General features: G+C 46.9%; 1 protein-coding gene across 2 annotated transcripts in view; it reads right to left on the bottom strand.

The window, feature by feature from the left end:
- The window catches only part of LARS2 (leucyl-tRNA synthetase 2, mitochondrial), a 355,149-nt gene extending 334,700 nt beyond the window's left edge, over positions 1 to 20,449 (bottom strand). The window contains exon 1 of one of the 2 annotated variants that reach the window (XM_082258151.1): positions 20,402 to 20,449. The gene's annotated coding sequence lies outside the window, so the exon portion shown is untranslated. Of the gene's footprint in view, positions 1 to 20,387 lie in introns of both variants that reach the window. The other variant, XM_082258152.1, reaches the window with a different exon arrangement.
- Between the last annotated feature and the right edge of the window lie 5,558 nt (positions 20,450 to 26,007).

Here is a 26,007-nt window from a genome sequence, read left to right as displayed (position 1 = left end):
CAATGTGAGCAGAGGAATCTCACGAATATTTTCAAAAGGCGGTTTCTGAAGAACCGACAGCACCAAATTGAGATCCCACGGAGGCAACGGAGACCGCACAGGTGGAGCCAAGTGGTGAACCCCCTGAACAAAGGCGCGAACCAAGGCGTAGTCAAAGGACGTTGAAAGAAAACCAACAAGGCCAACCCAAAACCTGGCCCTTGATGGTACCCAGGGCCAGGCGCTGTTCCACACCTCTTGGGAGGAACATCAAAATGCGAGCCACCGAAAAAGAATGGAAAGAAACCCCCAGAGACTCACACCAAGTAATGCATGCTTTCCAAACGCAATGGTGAATCTTCCTAGAGGTAGATTTTTTAGCCTTTAACAGCGTGGGAATCACCGAGTTCGACAACCCTCTACCCTTCAGCACCTGGCTTTCAACAGCCAAGCCATTAAAGCCAGCTACTGTAAAGCAGGATGGATGATCGGCCCTTGGGCCAACAGGTCTTCTCTGAGAGGGAGTCGCCAAGGGACATCGGCGACCAGCCGTACTAGATCCGCCTAACATTACTGGTGAGGTCAGTCTGGGGCCACAAGGATGACAGGAATTCCTTCTGCCTCAATCCTCCGTAGAAGTCTCGGCAGAAGTTTGAGGGGGGGGGGGGCATATATCAGACGGTACTGGCCCCAAGGAGCCACCAGTGCGTCTGTGGAGTCGGCCAGAGATTCTCGAGACCTCGCAACGAATCTCTGCATCCTCCTGTTGAGACAAGAGGCCAACAGGTCGACCTCGGGAGTTACCCACTGGAGACACAGCTGGTGAAACACCTCCGAATGAAGAGACCACTCCCCCTGGTCCAAGGCCTGTCGACTGAGGTAATCTGCCTGCCAATTTTCCACCCCCGGAATATGCACGACAGAGAGAGCTAGAACTAAATGTTCCATCCACCTTAGAATTCCGGCTACTTCTCGAGCTGCAAGCACACTTTTTGTGCCCCCTTGGTGACTGACATATGCCACGGCCGTGGCATTGTCAGATTGAATCTGTATCGGACACCCCTGAAGACGAACCGTTCAATGGACCAGACAACATCTGATCACCTGAAGTTCCAGTACGTTACAGTGCCTTGCGAAAGTATTCGGCCCCCTTGAACTTTGCGACCTTTTGCCACATTTCAGGCTGCAAACATCAAACATAAAGATATAAAACTGTAATTTTTTTGTGAAGAATCAACAAGTGGGACACAATCATGAAGTGGAACGAAATTTATTGGATATTTCAAACTTTGTTAACAAATAAAAAACTCAAAAATTGGGCGTGCAAAATTATTCAGCCCCTTTACTTTCAGTGCAGCAAACTCTCTCCAGAAGTTCAGTGAGGATCTCTGAATGATCCAATGTTGACCTAAATGACTAATGATGATAAATAGAATCCACCTGTGTGTAATCAAGTCTCCGTATAAATGCACCTGCACTGTGATAGTCTCAGAGGTCCGTTTAAAGCGCAGAGAGCATAATGAAGAACAAGGAACACACCAGGTAGGGTCTGAGATACTGTTGTGGAGAAGTTTAAAGCCGGATTTGGTAACAAAAAGATTTCCCAAGCTTTAAACATCCCAAGGAGCACTGTGCAAGCGATAATATTGAAATGGAAGGAGTATCAGACCACTGCAAATCTACGAAGACCTGGCCATTCCTCTAAACTTTCAGCTCATACAAGGAGAAGACTGATCAGAGATGCAGCCAAGAGGCCCATGATCACTCTGGATGAACTGCAGAGATCTACAGCTGAGGTGGGAGACTCTGTCCATAGGACAACAATCAGTCGTATACTGCACAAATCTGGCCTTTATGGAAGAGTGGCAAGAAGAAAGCCATTTCTTAAAGATATCCATAAAAAGTGTTGTTTAAAGTTTGCCACAAGCCACCTGGGAGACACACCAAACATGTGGAAGAAGGTGCTCTGGTCAGATGAAACCAAAATCAAACTTTTTGGCAACAATGCAAAACGTTATGTTTGGCGTAAAAGCAACACAGCTCATCACCCCTGAACACACCATCCCCACTGTCAAACATGGTGGTGGCAGCATCTTGGTTTGGGCCTGCTTTTCTTCAGCAGGGACAGGGAAGATGGTTAAAATTGATGGGAGGATGGATGGAGCCAAATACAGGACCATTCTGGAAGAAAACCTGATGGAGTCTGCAAAAGACCCGAGACTGGGACGGAGATTTGTCTTCCAACAAGACAATGATCCAAAACATAAAGCAAAATCTACAATGGAATGGTACACAAATAAACATATCCAGGTGTTAGAATGGCCAAGTCAAAGTCCAGACCTGAATCCAATCCAATCCAGAATCTGTGGAAAGAACTGAAAACTGCTGTTCACAAACGCTCTCCATCCAACCTCATTGAGCTCGAGCTGTTTTGCAAGGAGGAATGGGCAAAAATGTCAGTCTCTCGATGTGCAAAACTGATAGAGACATAAACCCAAGCGACTTACAGCTGTAATCGCAGCAAAAGGTGGCGCTACAAAGTATTAACTTAAGGGGGCTGAATAATTTTGCACGCCCAAATTTTCAGTTTTTTATTTGTTAAAGTTTGAAATATCCAATAAATTTCGTTCCACTTCATGATTGTGTCCCACTTGTTGATTCTTCACAAAAAAATTACAGTTTTATATCTTTATGTTTGAAGCCTGAAATGTCGCAAAAGTTCAAGGGGGCCAAATACTTTCGCAAGGCACTGTAAATGGTAGTTTAGACTCCTCCAGAGTCCAGGCCCCCTGAGCACATTCATGCCCAAAACACCTCCCCACACAGACAGGCTGGCATCCACCCAGTACAGAGGAAGGAAGGATTTTCCCTGTTGAAGAGCCAGAGAGCGAAGCCACCAGATCAGGGACCTTATCATACACTGACTCAGCAGGATCAGATTGTCTAGAGACTGTGGATTCTTGTCCAAATTGGCAAGAATATCTCTCTTCAGAGGTCTAGTGACACCATCAGGCCCAGCACCCACATGCAAGTCCTGAGAGACAACCAACTGCTGAACAACAGAAGTCGAATAGCATCCTGCAGCTTCTGGAGCTTGTCCAGTGGAAGAAAACACCCTGGCTGAGGCCGAGTCCAGAGTCAGACCCAGATAGTCCAACTTGGTGACCGGAACCAGAGTAGCCTTGTAGAAGTTTAAAGTCTAACCGAACTCCTGCAGAGTCCGCACAGTGATGTCCAGTTTGTCCTGTAGAGCAGTTGGACACTCTGCTCGCAGAAGATGATAGTCCAGGTACCCCAGCACCATAATCCCCTGCTGTCCCCACAATGCTAGCACCGGGGCCAACACTTTGTGAACCCCTGAGGAGCTGAAGCGAGACCAAAGGGTAACGCCATGAATTGAGCAAGCTCCTCACTCTCGGCAAGCGGAGGAAATGCTGATGACTGACATGTAATGGAATATGAAGGTAAGCATTCTTGATGTGGGGATGCCACCACTGTACGAACGGACCCCATTCGGAACTTCTGTACCCGCACAAGCAGTTCAAAGCCTTGAGGTCCAGGATTGGATATAACTTGCCTTCATTCCTGGGAACTATAAACAGATTTGACTAGAAACCTTGAAAACGTTTGGATTTTGGAGCGGCGGTCAGGGGACAAACGCAGATTGGAAGGAAAGAACCTCACTGGAGGAAAAGACCAAAACCTGATCTTGTAGCCGGACCAGATCAGCCTGTGGACCCACCTGTCTTGAATCATGAAGGTCCATGGGTCCGGAAAGAAGCGAAGACACCCCCCCCCCCACCTCAGACATGGGTGAGGGCGTCCCTTTAGGCAGAGGGCTTCTCTGCAGGAAGAACCCGCTCTCTGTGACAAGACTCCTCGCCCCTGGCAGCCTGTGGAAGAAGAGTACTCATCCCCCCTGTAAGACCCTTAAGGATATCATCCAGGAAGTTCCAAACAGGCAATCCCCCAAAAAGGGGAGAACAGATAAGGCTGTTTTGGAAGACCGCAGACCAGCATTTCAGCCATATCAGGCGCCGAAGGACCACAGACAGCCTAGAAACCAAGGGAGCCGCATCCATAGAGGCACTATAGACAAAATCTGTAACCCCTAGACCAACTGGTCCGCCAGCTTACACGGTCAGGGGGAAGCTGTTCCCCTTCCAGATCCTGGTGCAAAAGATTTGCCCACTCCGTTAAAGTCTGGGACACCAATGCTATGGTGAACACCAGCCCAAGGAACGAACCGGCCACAGGAAACATGTGGCAGACCAAAGTCTCGGCTCTCCCGTCAAAGGGGTCTTTAAAAACCCAAAACTCCTCCACCAAAATTAAAGTGGAGTTATTTGGCCTAAACCCTGAGAATCCACCACAGGTGGGACTGTACACCTTTTTAAAACCGGGACTCTTCTAAGGGATACGCTTCGGCACTGACATAATGCATTTAGGTCACTGACTTCCGACAATTTTGTCAAGTAGGCAAAAAAAGGAAAACACCTTTTGCCACTTTTGGGGAGCTAGGGGTACCAAAAGAGACCGGCACCTCCGATGCAGCAGTAGCTGCATCCTCCGATTTTCAAGTTGCCCGCACCAATACAATCAGTGCATCCCCCAGCGCCATTGCATGCGTGGCTGCAGTAGAAGAGAAAACATCCTCACTATCAGAGCACACAAAGTGCGTGGACGCAGACCCAGTAGTGTCCCAACATACTAAGCTCACTCTGAAACATAACAATCAGGATTGTTGCATAGACACAAGACAGGCAGGTGAGGGTCGCCGACTGCGATCCCGCAAGGGGATCCCGACCCAGGGCCCACGACTGGACAACCTACTGACAACCCCCCAAAAAAGGGGGGGGTCGCCCTCCGAGCCCCTTCATAGAGGCTCACATGAGAATAAGTGGCCCCCTTGAAGGAAGCCACCCACCGTGACACGGACGCTCAGGCAAGGAACCTAGAGGGTCTGAAGGACTAAAAGGGGAGGTGCCCTACGCAAAATGGCGGCATGCTGTCATCAAACAAAGGTGACCACCTCCACAGTGCCCCCCCGCAGGGAAGGAACCAAGCTGGCTGCATGGTCTAGTAGGCCGGCAGGCCATGGTCTAAATTTTGGTGGAGACCCAGCCGCACAGATCCCATTAAAGGGGAGGTGGGTGGCCACAGGACAGACAACGGTGGCTGCCGCCCCCCCTCCCCTGGAGGCACCCACTCAGCCGCAAGGCCCATTAAGCCGCAAGCCGTGGCCTAAATTTTAGGGGCCACCCCGCCGCCTGGGCGTAAAGCCTGCTGGAGCCGGGAAACAAGGGGGGAGAGGGTAGATGCTCAAATGGAGGGGGTGGCCACCCCCTCTGGGGCCTCCCGAAATAGCGACCGACCGGTAGGCCGCAGGTTTGAAGGCATCCACTCCCCCATCCCAACAACAGCCGGGAGCCCTTTGGACCCCCCTGCCCAGGTAAATAACCCCCAGAGTGACGAAGGACCCTGTTGTAACCCCCGGTGTTCGCCTGGAGAAACGGGTCAGCAGCAACCCTAAAGGAAGCTCTCCTTCAGAGCTCGCTGGCGGGACTGGGGAGACCATAAGGATCTAGAATATCCAGTCCGTCGCCCAGTCCAGCAGTTGATTGTAGTTCTCAGAACAGAAATAATAAAAGAGGAAAAAATCTGTTTAAAAAGGAAAAAATGCTAGAAGCAGAGATTCCAGCAAGGAACTAGGTCCTTACTCCTGACTAGGCAGAAAAAACTGAATGCCTATAGCAGGAAGTGGAAGTATACCCCCTGGGACTGCCCCATAGGCTTGGTAAAGCTTTTTCCTGCCTAATGTCCTACTCCTGGCAGCATAACCCAATGGTCAAGAACATTCTGGAGCAGTGTCCGTCAATGAACAAAAGAGAAAAGCCTAAGAATGTCCTTGTCTTTCTTTGGCTTACAGATTTTACCGTGAACTTTGTGGTGAATGTGAGTGTGCATTGGAATCTGGCTAACCCAAATAAAAGCCTAGATGTGATTTCTATGGGAAAACCAGCGGAGTGGCAGCAGTGGACTAATTGGTGCCTCCTTTCACAGGAAACATCAATGCAAAACATCTGTGCTTGTTGGCTTCCTCAGTTTAAATAAGTGTAAGGAACATACCCCAGCATTTATACCTACTTGGGCAACTCAGCCAACGTGCCATCACCATGAAGCCTTGAAATGTGTCAAAGCAAATATCAACTGTCCAGGAATACAAATGGAGGTTTAAATGGTCTGGGACAGATGTTACATGGCTGAAGGTGTGAGGTGTTGTCAATTATCAAGCGTAAAGACATTAAAAATGACATTAAGGGAAAAAGTATGGCCAAAACTCTTTTGGCCATACTTTCCCTGTGGGTCACAGGAGTGTACTTAGTTATGCACTCCTGTGACCCAAATTCAACCAACAGCAGGCTAAAGCTTACACTTAAAGGATAACTAAAGGCAAAACATTTTTTTTTATTTTTGGACATAGTGGAGATGGATTAGAACATCTGTCCATTTTTACTGCTCTCTGTGCCCTGTAGGGGGGGGGGGAGATTCACCCTCTCTATTTGTCCTGTTTACTATAACACTAAAAGTAAAAAAAAGAAGAAAAATCAAAAACTTTGGGTTGTCACCAGGGAACAGAAGGGAAATCTTCTAATGAGGATACTAGTTCCAGTAACCCTGGGGACAACCAGGGATTCCTTCACTTTGGAGGGATTTCTTCTCACTTCCTTTTTGGCTATGTGACAGGAAGTGAAGGGAAATCTCCACAATGGAACACAGATGGCAAAAATCGGACAGGAGTTATAACTCCTGTTACTCCAAAAAAGTTTCACCTTTAGTTCTACTTTAGGTTGACGACTTTGTTTGCTACATTACATCTTGACAACGTCCAAGCCTTTAAGGTACCGAGCACTGCATTGCATAAGGAAAGGAAGAAGATTGCATGCTTCTCCATTCCCAGAAATATCAGGTATTTCCAAGGGCTATGGCTGATGAACGAAGTGGCAAGTAAGCATGGCAAAGGTATCAGTGGAGGAGAAAAAGGGCATTCTAGGTCAACTGCCACTTTGTTTTAAATCTGTTTTAATAGGTTTCCATAAGGAATGAACTTGCCACTAAATATTATATTACAATGATATCATTATAATAAAATTGAATTATTTAAAAATACCATTAAAAGGATAATTTCACCTTTAAGGGAAAAATAATGAATGTGCATATTTTGCAGAAAAAGAAAATTAGATTTTTGACTTACCATAAAATCCATTTCTCTGATGTTCATTGACGGACACAGCTCCTGATCTTCTTAACCATTGGTTGTACTGCCCCCTACAGGAGTAGGAAACTAGATCGAAAAAAAAAGTCTGGCTACACCTATGGGCAGTCCCAGGGGGTATAGTCCCTCTCTCTGCTATAGGTACTCAGTTTTGTTACAAGCAGTGTCAGAAGAATTACAACTCCACAGAGGGGTGGGTGCTGTGTCCGTCAATGAACATTTGAGAAATGGATTTTATGGTAAGTCAAAAATCCAGTTTTCTCTTTCGTTCATTGATAAACACAGCTCCTGATCTTCTTAACCATTGGGACGTCCCAAAGCAGTGTTAAACATGAGGAGTGGGAACAGCGAAAAATAAATTCCCAAGGCTAACTATAGCCAACCAGGTAAACAGGAGCTCAACCTGAAAAGAACAATACACCCTCAAAGAGGACCAGGTCCTCTAAACAGCAGCCTGCAGAAGCTTGCGGCCAAAGGAAGCAGCCACTTAATAGACCTTTGAGAAAGTGTGCACCAACAACCAGGTGGCCACCTTACAAACCTGTGTCACTGACACCTGATGGCGGAAGGCCAAGGAGGCACTGAGCACCCAGGTAGAGTGCGCCCTGACAGGGAAAGAAGGAACCAAACCTTTTTTTTTTTTTTTTTTTTTAAATGTTTATTGGGTTTCTGAAATACAAAACAGAGAATATAATGAAAAAAAGACAGGTAAACCAAGTCAAAATACAAACAGAAAAGAAAAATGTCCAGGAGAGACATGTGACTACTCAATAATAATAATAATATAGATGAGCATATATTGGACAGTGGGGGCAGGGGCGGGGGGAGGGGTGAGAGGGCACCAAACCATTGATGGAATAGGCCTGAATCACCGTCTGTCTGATCCATCTGGAAATGGTTGCAAAGGAAGCAGACAACCCTTTCCAAGACCCATCCGTAAGCACAAATAGGGAGTCTGATTTGCTAAAAGGATTCTGTAGTTGCCAGGTACACACTAAGGGACCACATCCAAGGCATGCAAAGCAATTTCCTTTGGATGTTTTGGCCTGGGACACAGGGAGGGCAACACAATGTCTTCATTCAAATGAAAATCAGAGACAACCTGAGGAAGGAATGACGGACAAGTGCGAAGAACCACCTTATCACTGTGAACCACCAAGTAAGGTGGACGACAGGGTAACACCGCCAATTCCGACACCCTGCGCACAGAGGTGAAAGCCACCAAAAAGGCCACCTTCTGGGACAGCGTAAGCAGGGGAATCTCCTGAGGAGGAGAAGAGGAAGCTTCTGGAGGACTGAGAGAACCAAATTGAGGTCCCAAGGCAGCATCAAAGGCCGCACTGGAGGGGTCAAGTGCCTAACTCCCTGGAAAAAAGGACGCACCAAGGAGTATGTGGCCAAGGGCCATTGAAAGAAGCCTGCTAAGGCTGACACCTGACCCTTGATAGTACTCAAGGCCAGTTTTTGCTCAACCCTCCATTGAAGGAAGGTCAAGGTCCGAGCCACCGAAAAAAGAAGGGAGGATGAACCCCAAGAGACTCACACAAATGTACGTCTTCCACGTACAATGGTAGATCTTCCTAGAAGTAGATTTCCTAGCTTTTAACAGCGTTGGAATCACTGACTCAGAAAAACGTCTATCCATCAGCACCTGGCGTTCCACAGCCAAGCGGTCAAAGCCAGCGACTGTAAAGCAGGATGGAAGATTGGTCCTTGGGACAGCAGATCTTCCCTGAGAGGAAGCTTCCAAGGAACGTCGGTGACCAGCCACACCAGATCAGCATACCAAGCCCGGCGAGGCCAGTCCGGGCCCACTAAGACCAACACTTTCGTGAAGACCCGAGGAGCAGAAGCAAGACCAAAGGGTAATGCCACAAACTGATAATGCTCCTCTCCCACGGCAAAGCAGAGGAAGTGCTGGAGACTGACACATATTGGAATGTGAAGGTAAGCGTCCTTGATGTTGATAGAGGCAAGAAAAATTCCCCTGATGCAGGGAAGCCACCACCGTGCGAACGGACTCCATTCTGAACTGTTGCACCCACAAAAAGCAGTTCAGGACCTTGAGGTCCAGAATTGGACGCACCTTGCCTTCCTTCCTACTGTAAACAGGTTTAACTAAAAAACTCCTGAAGTCGGGACTGGGACCATCACCCTTTAAAGTAAAAGGTTTTGCACCGCCCCAAAAAGAGCCTGTAAGCAGACCGGGTACAGTCGCACGTTGGAAGGAGGGTAAGAATTAAACTCGATCTTGTAGCCAGACCGAATGACCTTGTGGACCCACCTGACTTGTACCACGGGAGTCCACGGGTCCGGGAACCAGCAAAGATGTCCCCCCCAGATATGGGTGGGGGCACCCCTTCATGCTTAAGGGGCCTTGTCCGCGGGTCTGGAGAAGCCCGCTCTTGACTTGCCAGACCAAGTTCGCTTGGATCCTCCAGAGGAGGCCCTGAAGGGCTCCAATCCCTTGTCAGTGGACCCTGAGGTTGCTGAAAAGGAGGGCCCAAGTCTACGATGAGGGTCCCTGCCCTTCGTAGCCTGCAGAAGAAAGGTACTTTTCCACCATGTGAGACCTTTAATGATGTTTTCCAGGGTAGCATCAAACAGGCAATCCCCTTGAAAGGGAAGATCAGTCAAGGCCTTTTTAGAAGTCTGGTCCGCAGACCAGCATTTGAGCCAAAAGACACGCCGAAGGACCACTGCCAAAACAGAGAGCCGAGCCACTAGGAGCTGCATCCAAAGAGACATCACAGATAAACTGCAGCCTCTGGACCAGCTAGACCACCAGCTCAGCAAAGGCAGGGGGGAGCTACTCCCCCTCCATGTCATGGAACAAAAGCCTAGTCCATTCGGTCAGAGTCTGAAACACCAGGGTGATGGTAAATATAGGCCTAAGGGCTGAACCAGCCAAGGTGTACATATTGCAGGCCACTCCGATGCATGGTGCAGGCTAATCTGATTGCCACCAGACACCCGCGATCGTTCCCTGCTGAGAAACAAGAACGGTCAGCTGTTGTAAACACAGCTGACCGTTCTTCTCCCTGGAATAATCACAGAGCGCCTGTGATCCTTCTATATAGGAACACAGGTCTCTATGATCATTTCACAAGCCACGCCCCCCTCACAGTTAGAAACACGCCCCTAGGTACACATTTGACCCCTTTTTCACCCACATTATTAACCCTTTCCATGCCAGTGTCATTATTACAGTAACAGTGCATATTTTTAGCACCGATTACTGTAGTAATGTCACTGGTCCCCCCCAAAAGTGTCAAAAATGTCAGTCAGTGGTCCGATCTGTCCGCCGCAATGTCGCAGTCCCACTAAAAAATGCAGATCACCGCCATTACTAGTAAAAGAAAAAAACAATAAAAATGACATAAATTACATAAATCTTTGCTGTAGTTAGTAGGCGCGATAACTTTTGAGCAAACCAATCAAAATACATTTATTGCAATTTTTTTACCAAAAATATGTAGCAGAAAACAAATTGGCCTAAAATGTTTAAAAAAATTTAATTTTTAAACATTTTTTTTGTGAAAAATATTTTTTTTTTTTTTTTTCAGAATTGTTGCTCTTTTTTTGTTTATAGCGCAAAAAATAAAGATCGCACAGGTGATCAAATACCACCAAAAGAAAACTCTATTTGAGGGAAAAAAAGGACATCAATTTTATTTAGGTACAGCGTCACATGACCACACAATTGTAAAGTAACGCAGTGCCAAATCGCAAAATATGCCCTGGTCATTAAGGGGGCAAATCCTTCCAGTCCAGAAGTGGTTAAAAAAAAAAAAAAAAGGAGCTTTTGGACAAAGTGCAACCTTTTTTGCCCTGTTGCCCTGACCTAACCCACCCCCTATCCACATACACTATATTACAAAAAGTATTGGGACACCTGCCTTTACACGCACATTAACTTTAATGGCATCCCAGTCTTAGTCTGTAGGGTTCAAAATTGAGTTTGCCCACCATTTGCAGCTATAACAGCTTCAACTCTTTTGGGAAGGCTGTCCACAAGGTTTAGGAGTGTGTCTATGGGAAAGTTTAACCATTCTTTCAGAAGTGCATTTGTAAGGCCATGCACTGATCTATGAAAAAAGGCCTGGCTCACAGTCTCTGCTCTAATTCATCAAAAAGGTGTTCTATCCGGTTGAGTGCAGGCCAATCAAGTTCCTCCACCCCAAACTTGCTCAAATCATTTGGTGGAAGGGGGATTATGGTGTGGGTTTTTTTTTTCAGGGGTTGGGCTTAGCCCCCTAGTGAAGAGAACTCTTAAGGTGTCAGCATACAAAGACATTTTGGTCAATTTCTTGCTCCCAACTTTGTGGGAATCATTTGAGGTTGGTCCTTCCTGTTCCAACATGACTGCGCACCACTGCACAAACCAAGGTCCATAAAGACATGGATGAGCAAGTTTGGGGTGGAGGAACTTGACTGGCCTGCACAGAGTCCTGACCCCAATACAACGGATGCCGCCTCAAGTGTTTGTTTACATCTAGTGTAACAAGTCTCACTCTCCAGTGCATTATAGTACCGTAGAAACCGGGTTCCGAGACAAAGGTAGATGGCCCTATAAAGTCTATGGGGCTTTAGTGCGCAGGTGCAGCCAAAGAGAGAGAGACTTCTGATGCCAAATGTAAACACTGGACACCACGCCCATCGGATCAAGATAAGTATACATCTGTGGAGGAGGAAGTTGGGTTAGGTTGGGCTAGGCTGGGAAATGGGGCAAAAGGGATAGCTAAACATTGACGTAAAGAGTAACTCCACTTTTGTTGAGACGATCAAGGATTTTAAAAAACTTTGTTGCAGATTCCTACCTTTTGTTATTCTGAAAAAAAAAGGTTTCTGTGTCCATGTGCAAAATGAACGTATATTTATCAATGAGCTGCTGCACTTGCATGAGGAAAATGACAGTGTCTGCATCCCTTTAGACATGATTTCCCTTTGGAAGAATCTTCCAAAACATAAAATTTTTGTTGCAGAGGATGCCTAAAATCGGACTTGTATCTTTGTGCAGACTTCTGGTAAAAGCAGTAAACACACAAGCAGGAAATTACATTTCTGGTGTGTGTTCTGTACACATTTTGTATACAGAACACCTCCAGGCAGCCATATTGCATTGCATTTTACAGAAACTTACAGAGCTGCAGATTAAAAATGAAAAGGTAATTTTGATAACATGCAATTACAATATGTGTCACAATTGTATATTCTATATTATTTTTTCTTTTTGTTTTTTTTCCCCATGAAAAAGGGGGGTTACCCTTTGGCAGTGCTTGACAAATCCTGGGCGCCATGTCGGAATGGCACATAGAAATACGTCCTGGGCTTTTGTCAGGCCATTCACTGTTGCAGGGATGGACAATTTGTAGTGTCCGGTGCCCGGGACATGCAGTTCTGGGCAAGGGGCAGGTCATTTTTTTTCTACATTTAACCGGTGCTGCACGATTGCTTCCCCATTGCTACCCCGTGGGTAAAGTGCACCCCTCAGCTATGTATCCCGGGCTCCGCCTGCCCATCTGCAGGCCCTGGATCGGCATAGCGGGCGCCATCTTGTTCCTGACCAGGAAGTGATTGGTATAACATCACGTCTGGGTCCCCCCTTGACAGTTTCCCCAGCTCCTAACTTTTTTAGCTGGCTCCTAGATTCAAAGCAAATGTGTCAAGCCCTGCTTCAAAGCATTAAAATCCAACATTTAGAAAGAAGCTAAAACTGCATAGATGATTCAGAGGTGAATCATATTTGCATGACCCCTGTAGCCAGGAATTGTTTTTAACTACTTAAGCCCCAGAGGATTTGGCTGCTCAAAGACCAGGGCCTATTTTGCGATTCGACACTGTGTGACTTTAACGGACAATTGCGCGGTCGTGCGACGCTGTACCCAAATTAAATTGATGTCCTTTTTTTCCCACAAACAGAGCTTTCTTTTGGTGGTATTTGATCACCTGTGCGATTTTTACTTTTTGCGCTATAAACAAAAAAAGAGCGACAACTTTGAAAAAATAACAATATTTTTCACATTTTTTTAAATGAAATTCTCAACAAAAAAAAAAGTAAAAATCAAAATTTTTTAACATTTTAGGCCAATTTGTTTTCTGCTACATATTTTTGGTAAAAAAAAAAAAAAAAAAAAAAAAAAAAAAAAAAATCGCAATAAGCGGATTTTGATTGATTTGCGCAAATGTTATTGTGTTTACTAACTACGGGAAAGATTTATGTCATTTTTATTGTTTTTTTTTAACTAGTAATGGCGGCGATCTGCGATTTTTTTTTTTGCGGGACTGCGACATTGCGGCGGACAGTTTGGACCCCTAACTGACATTTTTGACACTTTTGGGGGTACCAGTGACATTACTACAGTAATCAGTGCTATAAATATGCACTGTTACTGTAAAAATGCCACTGGCAGGGAAGGGGTTAACTATTAGTGATCAAGGTGTTAAAGCGGTTGTATCCCGCTTTTTTACACTTTTACCTACAGGTAAGCCTATAATAAGGCTTACCTGTAGGTACAAATAATATCTCCTAAACCGGCACGGTTAGGAGATATTTACAGTGCATGCAGCCGCTCGAGCGAGCGGCGCATGCGCTCTGAAGGTCCGGGGGGACCTTCAATTAACTTGCCGGGAGCTTGCCGGAAAAATCACTCCCGCGCGCATGCGCGGGAGTGACGTCATCGCGGCTCCGGCCAATCAGCGCGCTGGAGCCGTCTCTTCCGGCCAATCAGCGCGCCGGAGCCGCCGAACCCGGAAGAGACGACGAGGGATCATGGCAGCGCCCGCATCGATGTCCGGGGGTCCGTGTCGGGGCTTCGTTTTAAGGTAAGTTAAACATAATGGGCTAGTATGCGATGCATACTAGCTCATTATGCCTTTGTCTTGCAGGTTTTTTTTTTTTTTTATTTATTTTTTTTACAGGGTTTACAACCGCTTTAAGTGTGTCCCTACGGGCGTGATTCTAACTGTCAAGGGGCGTGGCTTGTGATGTAACCACAGAGACATACGATACTACATAGCAGGATCGTATAGTCTCTGCAGTTACACCAGGGAGAATGACAGGCAAGTTTGTTTACATTAGCCGCCTGCCTTTCTCCCTCTCCAGCGGGAGATTGTGAGTGACCGGCGGTCACTCGCGTGGGGATGTCAGGGAACAAGGGGGCGGGAGCGTGCCTCCGGCGGTGCACGCTCGCCCTCTAGAGGCTTGTGGGCGAGCGACGTACCGATATGTCGATTTGCCCAGGAGGGTCGGCAAGTGGAAACAAAACCTAATAAGCATGTAAAGTCTACAGGTACCTTGAGCAATCTCTTTTATGGTGATGGTTCTTCAAAGAAAAAACTTCTGATAACCTTGTTTGCAAACTCAATGGTGCAAAGAGCTTTGAAAGCCCAAGGATCTCATACCCTACATTTATCGGCCACGTTATTAAGTATACTTTGCTAGTACCGGGTTGGACCCCTTTGCCTTCAGAACTGCCTTAATTCTTCATAGCATAGATTCAACAAGGTGTTGGAAACTTTCCTCAGAGGTTTTGGGCCATATTGACATGATAGCATCATGTAGTTTCTGCAGATTTGTCAGCTGCACATCCATGATATGGAATCTCCCGTTCCACCACTAAGGGGTCCCAAAGTGTGCCAAAAATATATCCCCCACTGCTACCAGCCTGAACTGTTAATACAAGGCAGGATGGATCCATACTTTCATTATGTTTACGCCAAATTCTGACCCTATCATCTGAATGTCTCAGCTGAAATCAAGACTCCTCAGACCAAGCAACGTTTTTTCCAATCTTCTATAGTCCAATTTTGGTGAGCCTGTGCGAATTGTAGCCTCAATTCCCTGTTCTCAGCTGACAGGAGTAGCACCCAGTGTGATCATCTGCTGCTGTAGCCCATCTACTTAGTTCAAGGTTCGATGTGTTGTGCGTTCAGAGATGGTATTCTGCATACCTTTATTTGTAATGAGTGGTTATTTAAGTAACTGTTGCCTATCATCTCAAACTAGTCTGCCCATTTTCCTCTAACCTCAACAAGGCATTTTCCTCCACACAACTGCCACTCACTGGATATTTTCTCTTTTTCGGACCATTCTCTGTAAACCCTAGAGATGGTTGTGCGAGAAAATCCCAGGGGATCAGCAGTTTTTGAAATATTTAGACCAGCCCGTCTGGCACCAAAACCATGCCCCATTTAAAGTCCCTAAAATCCCCTTTCTAATCCATTCTGATGCTTAGTTTGAACTTCAGCGAGTTGTCTTCACCATGTCTAGATGCCTAAATGCATTCAGTTGCTGCCATGTGATTGCCCGATTAGCAGTTTGTTACCAAGCATTTTAACAGGTGTACCTAATAAAGTGGCCAGTGAGTGTATATGCTATTGAGGACTGGTAGTACATTGTTAGATGCGCCAACATTTTGAAACGTGATTGCATCCAGATTTCAGGGGCTTAGTTGGCACTCTGCATGTCAGTGCTACCAATAAACACTACAAGGAGTCTGTTTTTCATATGTTAGCTTGGTTTGTCAGTTTTACAAAGTAAGGCTCCATGTACACGGGACGTTGTTAAAAGTCCCTTTGAATGCTGGAATTTTTAGGACGTTTGAAACGTCCGTTCGGTCGCGTTTGTACCCGCGTTTAGCGGGCGTTTGCGTTTAGAAGCGTTCCTAGAGGTAAAAAAAATTATTCCCCTTTAAAATGGAAAAACGCGAACGCTAAACGCGGGTCATCGCGTTTGGACGCGTTCGGACGCGTTTGTGCGTTTGAAACGCCGGGAAACACACGTTCGAGCGCAAATAATTGCGTTCTAAAAACAGTCCCTGAACGCAACTGCCTGCAAATGACTGTAAACGACCTGGTGTACATGGACAGATAAGATAAAATGTAGATGGGTTCAGGGGCTTCTGAAAAAAATGCCCAACTGCTCCTAAACGGCCAATTCCAGCGTCCCGTGTACATGGAGTCTAAGAGCGGTACTTTATAGAGACGCGTGGCAGGTGGTACAACCTGGCAATCCTTCTTCATATATTTCCTGGTATAGATGACAACCCTCTCTCTAGGTCTTGTCACAGAATTGTGGATGTATAAGTGGCCATTTCAACACACATTACACAGACATGGTTCACTGCAGCCAACATTAGAAAATCCAACCTGAGAAATGCCATGTAGCCATCATAGGGGTGAATGTAGACAGGAAGGGGCTGTAAAGCGGCTGAAGGAGATCAGATGCACTGACATGCAACAAAGGATAAAAAGGTGAAAACTAGTAGTTTTAATTTTTTGCATCCTTCATTGCATCTCAGGGTTGCTGATTTCCTGCAGAAAACTCAGATTTCCTAATGGTGACAACATAGGGCAATGGCTGTGTAATGTATGCTTAAAGAGTCACTTGAAGTCTCCATTAGAAGCCTGTAACAAGAAGTGCCTTTCACTGTAAGTGTTGTCACCCTATAAGTGGATGAACCTGAACCTTTCACTGCAGGAATTGTTGTCACTCTATAAGAGGAAGCGCTTGAATGAGGACTTCTCACTGCACAAAGTGTTGTCACCCTACAGGAGGAAGCGCTTGAATGAGGACTTCTCACTGCAGGAAGTGTTGTCACCCTATAGGAGGAAGCGCTTGAACGGGGACTTCCCACTGCCAGAAGTGTTGTCACCCTATAGGAGGAAGCACCTGAACCAGAACCTTTTACTGCAGGAAGTGTTGTTACCCTATAAGAGGAAGCATCTGAACCAGGACTTTACACTGCAGGAAGTGTTGTCACCTTATTAGAGGAAGCGTCTGAACCAGAACTTTACACTGCAAGAATTGCCCTATAAGAGGAAGCGCCTGAGCCAGGACCTTTTACTGCAGGAAGTGTTGTCACCCAATAAGAGGAAGCACTTGAACCAGGAATTTACACTGCAGGAAATGTCACCCTAATAGAGCTGCACGAGTAATCGTTAAAAAAATTGCGATCCCAATTTACCCCCCCCCCCCCCTCACGAGCTTAAAACAGCATGTCCTCGATTCTTACAGAGCTGTTCTCTGCTCACTCACAGCTGTAAAAAAAAAACCCCTGCAAATGTTTATTAACATTGTTAAAACTGCAGATATTGGGCTCTTTCACACGGGTGGTCCGATCAGATCCGCCTGTCAGCTTTTTAGGCGGATCTGATCGGATCCACCATGCAGCTCTATGGGGCAGCTGATGTCAGCGGAGACACCTCCGCTGACACCCGCTGCCATCCGCATCCGATCCTGTCCGTGAAACCCTATTTTTCCATCCGTCCTGGGGATCGAATCGGATGGGAGCGGATAAGGACAGGCGGTCCGCTCTCATCCGATCCCCCATAGAGAGCAGCGGGGGCTGTGACACCTCCCTCTCCGCACTGCAAGCGGAGACGGAGCTGTCATCCGCCGGCTCAGCACGGATCCGCCTACGGAGGTGGACCGTGTGAAAGAGCCCTAAAACACAATGCTTTACAATGTATCTTTTCCTTCTTTTAGATCAAAGGTGAGGGCAGTTTAACCTCTTAAGCCCCTTTCACACAAATGATCCGATCAGATCCGCCTGTCAGTTTTTCAGGAGGATCTGATCGGATGCTCCATGCATCCCTATGGGGCAGCGGATATCAGCGGTGACATGTCCGCTGACACCCTCTGCTATCCGATCTGATCCTGTCCGTGAAATCCGGGCGGATGAAAACCCTATTTTCCATCTGTCCAGCGGATCGGATGAGAACGGATAGGCGGTCCCTTCTCATCCGATTCCCCCATAGAGGACAGCGGGGATCTCACAGCCCCATCTTCACACACAGAGCAGAGACGGAGCTGTCATTCGCCTGTCCAGCGGGAATCGGTGGATCGATCCCCTGCTGAGCAGAGCGGACTCCGCAGACGGAGCGGACCGTGTCAAAGGACCCTAAAAGACTAAGCCTTTTTCTGACACTTGTTGCTTACAAGTTAAAATCAGTATTTTTTGCTAGAAAATTACTTAGAACCCCCAAACATTATATATTTTTTTTAGCAGAGACCCTAGAGAATAAAATGGCGATCGTTGTAATCTTTTATGTCACACTATATTTGCGTAGAAGTATTTCCAACACAGTTATTTGGGAAAAAATACACTTTAATTAATTAAAAAAAAAAAAAAACTAAAAACAGTAAAGTTAGCCCAATTTTAAAGGACTTTACATTGCTGGAAGTGTTGTCACCCTATAAGAGGAAGCGCCTGAACCAGGACTTTACACTGCAGGAAGCGTTGTCACCCTATAAGAGGAAGCGCCTGAACCAGGACTTTACACTGCAGGAAGCGTTGTCACCCTATAAGAGGAAGCGCCTGAACCAGGACTTTACACTGCAGGAAGAGTTGTCACCCTATAAGAGGAAGCGCCTGAACCAGGACTTTACACTGCAGGAAGAGTTGTCACCCTATAAGAGGAAGCGCCTGAACCAGGACTTTACACTGCAGGAAGAGTTGTCACCCTATAAGAGGAAGCGCCTGAACCAGGACTTTACACTGCAGGAAGCGTTGTCACCCTATAAGAGGAAGCGCCTGAACCAGGACTTTACACTGCAGGAAGAGTTGTCACCCTATAAGAGGAAGCGCCTGAACCAGGACTTTACACTGCAGGAAGCGTTGTCACCCTATAAGAGGAAGCGCCTGAACCAGGACTTTACACTGCAGGAAGCGTTGTCACCCTATAAGAGGAAGCGCCTGAACCAGGACTTTACACTGCAGGAAGCGTTGTCACCCTATAAGAGGAAGCGCCTGAACCAGGACTTTACACTGCAGGAAGCGTTGTCACCCTATAAGAGGAAGCGCCTGAACCAGGACTTTACACTGCAGGAAGCGTTGTCACCCTATAAGAGGAAGCGCCTGAACCAGGACTTTACACTGCAGGAAGAGTTGTCACCCTATAAGAGGAAGCGCCTGAACCAGGACTTTACACTGCAGGAAGAGTTGTCACCCTATAAGAGGAAGCGCCTGAACCAGGACTTTACACTGCAGGAAGAGTTGTCACCCTATAAGAGGAAGCGCCTGAACCAGGACTTTACACTGCAGGAAGAGTTGTCACCCTATAAGAGGAAGCGCCTGAACCAGGACTTTACACTGCAGGAAGCGTTGTCACCCTATAAGAGGAAGCGCCTGAACCAGGACTTTACACTGCAGGAAGCGTTGTCACCCTATAAGAGGAAGCGCCTGAACCAGGACTTTACACTGCAGGAAGCGTTGTCACCCTATAAGAGGAAGCGCCTGAACCAGGACTTTACACTGCAGGAAGCGTTGTCACCCTATAAGAGGAAGCGCCTGAACCAGGACTTTACACTGCAGGAAGCGTTGTCACCCTATAAGAGGAAGCGCCTGAACCAGGACTTTACACTGCAGGAAGAGTTGTCACCCTATAAGAGGAAGCGCCTGAACCAGGACTTTACACTGCAGGAAGAGTTGTCACCCTATAAGAGGAAGCGCCTGAACCAGGACTTTACACTGCAGGAAGAGTTGTCACCCTATAAGAGGAAGCGCCTGAACCAGGACTTTACACTGCAGGAAGAGTTGTCACCCTATAAGAGGAAGCGCCTGAACCAGGACTTTACACTGCAGGAAGCGTTGTCACCCTATAAGAGGAAGCGCCTGAACCAGGACTTTACACTGCAGGAAGAGTTGTCACCCTATAAGAGGAAGCACCTGAACCAGGACTTTACACCGCAGGAAGCGTTGTCACCCTATAAGAGGAAGCGCCTGAACCAGGACTTTACACTGCAGGAAGCGTTGTCACCCTATAAGAGGAAGCGCCTGAACCAGGACTTTACACTGCAGGAAGAGTTATCACCCTATAGGAAGGAAGGATCCTCTCACTTCAGGATCAGCAGGTGTTATTTAAATAAAATGTGCAGAATTACAAATATTGAACATGACCTGTACAATTCTATTACCATTAATCTCACATGGAATTCCGGTGAGTGGGTTTACACACACCTTAGGAGAATGTCAGTATAACAGGCAGTATTCTTCCACATCAGTCTCCTCCTCATACAACAATACGGAAGTCACATGCAACCCCAGCTACACATTCTATGACCGCTCACACACTACAACACTGATCGGCCAGCAGCGATCCCCAATGAATGGACACCAGTGACCCGTACCTCACATGTCCTACCTCTCTCCTCTAGGAGACACGCTTGATGACATCACGATCATGTGACCCGGTACTGGAGTGACGCTGCTGTATCATGTGACCGTGGGAGCGAGACTTGAATGGGTAGTGGGGAGTGACGGTCATGTTGGGTGCAGCGCTCTTCCACTCTCTGTAGCAGCCGTCCTCTCTGTACCCCAGTACTAGTCATGTGTGTCACCTGTGAGAGGATATGGCTGCTCGCCTCTCTTCCATGTACATGTCATTGTGAAAGCATACATACAGTCCTCTGATAAGGTCAAGAGGGATACATGTTATCACCCCCTCCCTTCCCAGGCTAAGGGCAGTTCGCACCAGAATCCTGTGCGTTCCCCAGCAGTGCCATTTGGCAGTCCATTCATTGAGGCACCTTACACACATGTGACTTGGGACTGAAAAGTCGCATGACAGGTCGTACCCCATAATTTCCAATGAGTACCATTCATATTTGTGCGACTTCAAAGTAGTCCCTGCACTACTTTGGTCCGACTTTGATGCGACTTGAGGTCTATAGATCACAAGATTACACAGGCATTGCTTCAAGTCCAGTCACAGTCGTGTAACTTTCAGGTTGCACAAGTGTGAAAGTGTTCTTAAAATTGGCTGCAAAATTGCACTGTGACCCACAAAAAGTACTGTACTTTTAAAAAACACACCGCACCATATCACATGACGGTGTGACCTGGTGCCTTCAGATACACTGCGTTTGGGGTGCCATTAACAATGTATTGGCACCCATAGCCATACCTCTCAACTTCTGAACTTGAAAATGAGGGACATTTTAGGGTGATAGCGACCTGCCTCATGCTAAGCACACAACAGCAAGAAGTTGATGTGGCCAAACATGATAGGGGGAGGATGCATGAAAGGCAGGAAGGATCACTATGGCACATGGAAGGCAGGAAGGATCACTATGGCACATGGAAGGCAGGAAGGATCACTATGGTAATAGGAGGGCAGGAAGTATCACTATGGCACATGGAAGGCAGGAAGGATCACTATGGTACTAGGAGGGCAGGAAGGCTCACTATGGCACATAGAAGGCAGGAAGGATCACTATGGCACATGGAAGGCAAGAAGGATCACTATGGTACTAGGAGGGCAGGAAGGATCGCTATGGCACATGGAAGGCCGGAAGGATCACTATGGTACTAGGAGGGCAGGAAGGATCACTATGGCACATGGAAGGCAGGAAGGATCACTATGGTACTAGGAGGGCAGGAAGCATCACTATGGCACATGGAAGGCAGGAACGATCACTATGGTACTAGGAGGGCAGGAAGGATCACTATGGCACATGGAAGGCAGGAAGGATCACTATGGTACTAGGAGGGCAGGAAGGATCACTATGGTACTAGGAGAGCAGGACGGATCACTATGGCACATGGAAGGCAGGAAGGATCACTATGGCACATGGAAGGCAGGAAGATCACTATGGTACTAGGAGGGCAGGAAGAATCACTATGGCACATAGAAGGCAGAAAGGATCCCTATGGCACATAGAAAGCCAGGAGGGATCACTATGGCACATGGAAGGCAGGAAGGATCACTATGGCACATGGAAGGCAGGAAGGATCACTATGGTACACGGAAGGCAGGAAGGATCACTATGGTACAAGGAAGGATCACTTTGGCACATGGAATGCAGGAAGGATCAGTATGGTACACAGAAGGCAGGAAGGTTCACTGGTACAGGGAAGGCAAGAAGGATCACTATGGTACATGGAAGGCAGGAAGGATCACTATGGCTATAATTTCACTATTATATCTTTTCATGTGACAACACTGAAGAAGTGACACATTGCTACAATGTAAAGTAGTGAGTGTACAGCTTGTATAACAGTGTAAATTTCCTGTTTCCTCAAAATAGCACAGCACGCAGCCATTAATATCTAATCGCTGGCAACAAAAGTGAGTACACCCCTAAGTGAACATGTCCAAATTGGGCCCAATTAGCCATTTTCCCTCCCCGGTTTCATGTGACTCGTTAGTGTTACAAGGTCCCAGGTGTGAATGGGGAGCAGGTGTGTAAAAATTGGTGTCATCGCTCTTACTCTCTCATACTGTTCACTGGAAGTTTAACATGGCACCTCATGGCAAAGAACTCTCTGAGGGTCTGAAAAAAAGAATTGTTGCTCTACATAAAGATAGCCTAGGCCAGTGATGGTGAACTTTGGCACTCCAGATGTTTTGGAACTACATTTCCCATGATGCTCATGCACTCTGCAGTGTGGTTGACCATCATGGGAAATGTAGTTCCAAAACATCAAGGTTCGCCATCACTGGCCTAGGCTATAAGAAGATTGCCAAGACCCTGAAACTGAGCTGCAGCACGGTGGCCAAGACCATACAGTGGTTTAACCACTTTACCCCCAGCCCTATTTCGGAGACACTTTTTGTTCACAAGTTAAAACCAGTATTTTTTCCTAGAAAACTACTTAGAACCCCCAAACATTATATATATTTTTTTAGCAAAGACTCTGGAGAATAAAATGTCGGTCATTGCAAAATTTTTTGTCACGCGGTATTTGCGCAGCGGTCTTTAAAACGACATTTTTTTGGAAAAAATTAGAAAAATCACATTTCACTAATTTTAAAAAATACTAAACAGTAAAGTTAGCCCATTTTTTTTGTATATTGTGAAAGAACATGTCACGCCGAGTAAATAGATACCGAACATGTTACGGTTTAAAATTGCGCCCCCCCGTGGGATGGCGACAAACTACTGTCAATAGAGATCTCAATCTGCGACGCTTTAAATTTATTTAACGGTTACCAGTTTTGAGTTAGAGTGTAGCTCTTTTTTTTAAATTATTGCTCACGCTCTGGCGATCGCGGCGATACCTCACATGTGTGGTTTGAACAGCGATTTCATTTGCGGCTCGACTTGCGTATACGTTTTTTTTGTGCGCGAGCTAACGGTGACGGGGGCGGCTAAATTTTTATTTTTTTTTTCCTATTTATTTTTTCTTTTTTATAAACTTTATTACAGGTTTTTAAAAAAAAAAAAAATCTGATCACTTTTATTGCTGTCACAAGCAATGTAAACATCCCTTGTGACAGCAATATGTGTGACAGGTACACTTTATGGAGGGATCGAGGGTCTAAAAGACCCTAGACCCCTCCACTACACTTCCCTGTATGCAAAACGCCGAAAACGGCATTTTTGCATACAGCCGTTTTTTAAATCTGCCGCCTTTTGCGGCACAGTAACCCGGATGTGACGTCATGGACGCCGCCTCCGGGTTACGTCATCGAAGACCCGATCGATGCCGTTTCCGGCATTCATCGGGACTCCATCCAGCCGGCGGACGTGCCGGCTGGGTGCTCGGGGCTCCCGGTGGGACGGGAGCCCCGAGCAAAGCCGCAGAAGGCGGCGGGAGGGGGGGGACGTCCCCTCCCGCCCCCCCGGGTAACGATCGAGCGGCTCCCGAGCCGCATCGATCGTTACCGACGGAAAGCCGACCGCCGGCTTCAAACAACGGTACCGGGATGATGCCTCTAGCTAGAGGCATCATCCCGGTATAACCACTCAAAGTCAGCCGACGTAGATCTACGTGGCTGGTCGTTAAGTGGTTAACATGACAGGTTCCACTCAGAAAAGGTCTCGCCATGATTGACCAAAAAAGTTGAGTACACGTGCTCAGCGCCATATCCAGAGGTTGTCTTTGGAAAAAGATGTATCAGTGCTGCCAACATTGCTGCAGAGGTTGAAGGGGTGGGCGGCTTAGCCTGTCAGTGCTTAGACCATACGCTGCACACTGCATCACATTGGTCTGCATGGTTGTCATCCCAGAAGGAAGCCTCTTCTAAAGATGATGCACAAGAAAACCCACAAACAGTTTGCTGAAGACAAGCAGACTAAAAACGTGGATTACTGGAACTATGTCCTGTGGTCTGATGAGACCAAGATAAACTTATTTGGTTCAGATGTTGTCAAGCGTGTGTGGCGGTAACCAGGTGAGGAGTACAAAGACAAGTGTGCCTTGCCTACAGTCAAGCATGGTAGTGGGAGTCATGGTCTGGGGCTGCATAAGTGCTGCTGGCACTGGGGAGCTACAGTTCATTGAGGAAACCATGAATGCCAATATGTACTGTGACACACTGAAGCAGAGCATGATCCCCTCCCTTCGGAGACTGGGCCGCAGGGTAGTATTCCAACATGATAACAACCCCAAACACACCTCCAAAACGACCACTGCCTTGCCAAAGAAGCTGAGGGTAAAGGTGATGGACTGGCCAAGCATGTCTCCAGACCTATGAAGCTCTGGTGAACTCCATGGCCAAGAGGGTTAAGGCAGTGCTGGAAAATAATGGTGGCCACACAAAATATTAACACTTTGGGCCCAATTTGGACATTCCCACTTAGGGGTGTACTCACTTTTGTTGCCAGCAGTCTAGACATTAATGGCTGTGTGTTGAGTTATTTTGAGGGGACAGCAAATTTACACGGTTATACAAGCTGTGCACTCACTACTTTACATTATAGCAAAGTGTCATTTCTTCAGTGTTGTCACATGATAAGACATAATAAAATATAAAAAATGTGAGGGGTGTATTCACTTTTGGAAGATACTGTATGGCACATGGAAAGCAGGAAGGATGGATCACTATGGTATATGGAAGGCAGGAAGGAAGGATTAATCTGGTACATAGAAGGCAGGAAGGAAGGATTAATCTGGTACATAGAAGGCAGGAAGGATCACTATTTTATGTGGAAGCCAGGATTAGATGGAGGAGAGAGGGGAGAGTTCAGTGACAAAATTCCTGCCCTCACATCCCCTTCACAGGCATAGCATTGGCTGCACGCCAAGGGCACAGGGGGACATGGGGAGGAGGTGGAGCAGACCTGTCCTACTTTCTCTCCCATTCGTACAGGCGGTGGGCTGACGAGCGGGCGAGGGGGTGGGGGTCGCCTGGATACTGAGTGTGTCACTAAATCTCAGCCTTGCCAAGTGCAGCGAGACGCACACCTGCCAGGCTGATAAGTGGAGTGGACTAGGCCCGGCTGCGGAATTCATCCCTGATTCACAAAACACTAGGATTTTTTTGAAAATCTTGGACGGTTAGGAGATATGCAGATCACAAGGCAGCACTGCTTCATGTTCTGGTGTGAACAGGCTTATGTAATAGGGATATCTAATTTTTTCCACCCAATTTTGGTTGTCCCCTTACTGCTGGCACCGCTGTTCACTGCTCCAGTGACCGCTTTTTCTTATTCCTCTGTCAAATGGTGTCACCCTTTCCATTGTGTGTAGACTGCCTCCAATTGGCCAGCGTGGCAAGCCCCTCTCCTCTCCATGCTGTGCTCTCCAAAGTGAATGCTCCTGTCTTCAGTACAAACCCTCCTTTGATGGACACGGCACCAGACCCCAAGTCCCCAACCACCCTCACCCACTTGGCTGGTCAAACTCACAATTTTACACAACAATGTCGTTCTCAGCCTCACTCTGCGCAAAGATTTTCCAGCTCGCAAGACAACAATCTAAGTGCCAGCAGACTAAGAGTGACCATCGCTGGGTTTAGCTTTATCACACTGCCACCAGATAGGGTTTGGCCTATCAACTTACAGTTCATACAGCGCTTAGAGC

This window comes from Pelophylax lessonae (assembly GCF_965119305.1).
Source record: "Pelophylax lessonae genome assembly, chromosome: 5".
NCBI classification, from domain to species: domain Eukaryota; kingdom Metazoa; phylum Chordata; class Amphibia; order Anura; family Ranidae; genus Pelophylax; species Pelophylax lessonae.
Note: the sequence above shows the minus strand (reverse complement) of the source record. Positions and strands in the feature narration are given on the sequence as shown.